General features: G+C 40.7%; 1 pseudogene; it reads right to left on the reverse strand.

Moving 5' to 3' along the window:
• Positions 1-2,998: 2,998 nt before the first annotated feature.
• On the reverse strand, positions 2,999-3,377 carry LOC142425898 (eukaryotic translation initiation factor 1 pseudogene; annotated as a pseudogene).
• Positions 3,378-3,848: the final 471 nt, after the last annotated feature.

The following is a 3,848-nucleotide window of genomic DNA, read 5'->3' on the forward strand; positions in this document are numbered from 1 at the left end:
ATGAACGTTTTGAAGCCCCTTTTTGTAATGTGTCTCATTTCATAAAGGTTGAAGAGGCTTATACAAAGATACATGTGACCCCGCCAGGTAACATCTTTGTTTTTAAACAGCTGGGCAATAAAGGTGAAAGGGAAAGAGATGGTCTGGGCTGCTCATTGACCGTCTGGGCTAAGGTTCCCCGTTCAAAGCATGCAGTGTAGTTGTTGGCCAGAGATGAGTCACAGATGGAACGCTAAGCTTCCGAGCAGCCTACCAGCAGAAGAAACAAGATTGGTTACATGAATCATAGTGTTCACAAGATTAAAATCAAATATGTTGCTCTGGATAAGCTGCCCTATTCCTGTAATTGAGATGAGAGAGCCTTTTTTTTTAAAAGAGAGGATATTACATATTTAGTGAATAATAATTTAATATTTTTTGCATTAAATACCAGGAGGCATTTCATAGGACAGATTCTTAAATTATCCTTAAAAATAGGCCAAAGGCGTCATGTCATCTACAAGTACCAGCCCTGCATAGCTTGTATGTGGTGTACTGAGTGACAAAGCACATGCTGAAGGCGGCAGAGGTGGGGGCATGAGTACTGGCAATAGCGTTCCTCTGCTTGTCTGGTGTAGTCATGGAGCACTTATTAAAAGGGGGATTTAAACTGAGTACCTAGGGGGGAGTAAAAGCCCCCAGCTAGACAGTCTGACATGCTATTTTGTTGCAAATTTAAATGAAAATTATCCTTTTTACTTCAACTTTTTTCTATTTTATATGAAGACTTCTTTCAAAATAATGTTTATACCTCTAATTTTAAACTTTAAAAGGACTACACGACTGTCTTAGACCAGTAAACCCAGGTGGGGGCGGAGCATGATAGTGGGACAGGGGGAAAGTCAAGGGAAATAGACGAAAGAGCTGGGAGGCAAAGGGCATTTATAGAGGTCTAGACAAAGACATGCATATATGCAAATATATATATGAGGATGGGGAAATATATCTATGTGCCTATATTTATAGGTTTAGTATTAAGGTGGTGGAAGGACACTGGGCCTCTACGCAAGTACTCCCTCAATGCAAGAATTTCTTATATTAAATTGGCATTCTATGATGCTCACCTTCCCGACACAACCGCTGAAGACAAAGCAGGCTATCAAAAGAGATAGTGTCTGGTACATATGAGGGCTGGAGGTACAGGGAATCCAGGGTGGATGATACCTTCAGGACTAAGGGTGTGAGGGACGATGGTGGGAGAGTGGAGGGTGAGTGGGTTGGAAAGGGGGAACTGATTACAAGGATCAACATGTGACCTCTTCTCTGGGAGAGGGACAGGAGAGAAGGGGGGGAGGGAGACTCCGGATAGGGAAAGATATGACAAAATAACGATGTATAAATTACCAAGGGCACATGAGGGAGAGGGGAAAGGGGAGGGAGGGAAAAAAAAAAGAGGACCTGATGCAAGGGACTTAAGTGGAGAGCAAATGCCTTGAGAATGATTGGGGCAGGGAATGTATGGATGTGCTTTATACAATTGATGTATGTATATGTATGGATGGTGATAAGATTTGTATGAGTCCCTAATAAAATGTAAAAAAAGAAAAGAGGAGAAAAATGATTAGGGCAAAGACTGTACAGATGTGCTTTATACAATTGATGTATGTATATGTATGAACTGTGATAAGAATTGTATGAGCCCCAATAAATTGTTTAAAAAAAAAGAGATAGTGTCAGGGGTCTTAAAGGCTTGAAGGTAAACAAGCAACCATCTAGCTCAGAAGCAACAAAGCCCACATGGAAGAAGCACACCAGCCTGTGAGATCACAAGGTGTCTAAGGGATCAGGTATAAGGCATCATCAGAACAAAAAAATCTTACCATAGTGAGTGAAGGGGGAAGTGCAGAGTGGAGACCCAAAGCCCATTTGTCGGCCACTGGAGATCCCCTTGCAGAAGGGTATGGGTGAGGAGATGAGTCAGTCAGGGTGCTATGTACCACGGATGAAGAATATAGCTTTTTTCTAGTTCCTAAATGTTCCCGCCCCCCTCCCCCACACTATCATGATCTGAATTCTACCTTGCAAATTCTGGATAGAGCAGAGGATGTACACTGGTGCAGATAGGAGCTGGAGACACAGGGAATCCAGGGCAGATGATACCTTCAGGACCAGAGGTGTGAGTGGTGATACTGGGAGGGTAGAGGGTGAGTGGGTTAGATAGAGGGAACCAATTACAAGGATCAACATGTGACCTCCTCCCTGGCAGACGGACAACAGAAAAGGGGGTGAAGGGAGACGTGGGACAGGGCAAGATATGACAAAATAATAATTTATAAATTATCAAGGGCTCATGAGGAGGGCGAAGCAGGGAGGCTAGGGAAAAAAAGAGGACTTGATGCAAAGGGCATAAGTGGAGAGCAAATACCTTGAAAATGATGAGGCAATGAATGTACAGATGTGCTTTACACAATTGATGTATGTATGGGTTGTGATACGAGTTGTATGAGCCCCTAATAAAATGTTTAAAAAAAGAAAATAAATGTACAAATAAAATCACCCATAAATGAAAATGGTTAATGTATTCATAAGTATTCTTCAAATTTTTGTTTGCACAGTATATTTATATAGATGTACATATAAAAGTATTTAAAAATGGTGACCATACTGTGAGTATAATTTTCTATCTTTTTAAATGTCATTAGCATTATTTTAATCTTTTACTTTAAATAGCTACACTTAATAAAATTTTGGTCATTTAAATTATTTGTTTTTTCCCTAGTATTAGAAGCATTTCTTTTTCAGTAAGCACTGTTATACAGAACTCATTTTATAACTTTTTTTGTGTGTGGCTCTTTTCAGTTTATTGCATGAAGGAGTTACACTAGTCCAAGTTAAAAGTGGACCCCAAATGGTTACATCATACAAACTGTGAGGTTTTAAACTTGTGACAAGGGACAGAGGGAATTTTTCTACTCATTGCAAGGAAATCCTCACTTAAGCTTCCGTGAGTCATAAGCACTTAAAACCCACGAACCTTCAGCTGGTCATCCTTAGCCAGTCCAATCTCTACGAGGAACTGGCATATGTTCTTGCGCTGGTCACCCTGGAGCTGAATCACTTCTCCATATTCTGGATGCTCAATCACAGTACCATTGCAAGCAAATTTCTTCTTAAAGGCCTTCACTAGCTTCTTTTTGTCGTAGTCATCAGCGATCCCTTGGACAGTGGTCAGGGTCTTCCTGCCGTTGCGCTGTTGAATTCTTATATGGATATAATCCTCTGTCCCCGCAGGCAGCAGGTCATCACCCTTACTGGCATCAGCAAAGGGGTCGAAAGAGTGGAGGTTCTGGATAGCGGACATACGATACGATTCCTTTTCCTCGGTGGAAACGGCCTGCGGAAGGGGCGGCTGGAGAAGGCGGGCAGGGGGCACGGAGCGTCGGGAAGCGAGGGGGCTCGAGGGGGAGGCTGCTGAGTCCTTGGCGGGCGGCGGCTCAGTGACTGAGCTTTATAACTTTTTATTATTTCCTTAAGGTAGGTCTTTTAGATGTGTAATTACTGAGTAGAAGAACGTGAACATTTTCAAATAATTTGCTAACTCTTGTCAAACTGAAAATTCTCCTAATTAGAAAAAATTTTTGGTCCTAATTTAATTGAAAGGAAACGTTGTTGTTATATATCCATATATATATATATATCTAAATATATTATATTTATATGTTTGAGGGCTAATTTAATTAATTAATTTATTTATTTAAACGTTTTATTAGGGGCTCATACAACTCTTATCACCATCCATACATATACATACATCAATTGTATAAAGCACATCTGTACATTCTTTGCCCTAATGAGGGCTAATTTTAAAA

Source organism: Tenrec ecaudatus, chromosome 14, assembly GCF_050624435.1.
Source record: "Tenrec ecaudatus isolate mTenEca1 chromosome 14, mTenEca1.hap1, whole genome shotgun sequence".
NCBI classification, from domain to species: Eukaryota; Metazoa; Chordata; class Mammalia; order Afrosoricida; family Tenrecidae; genus Tenrec; species Tenrec ecaudatus.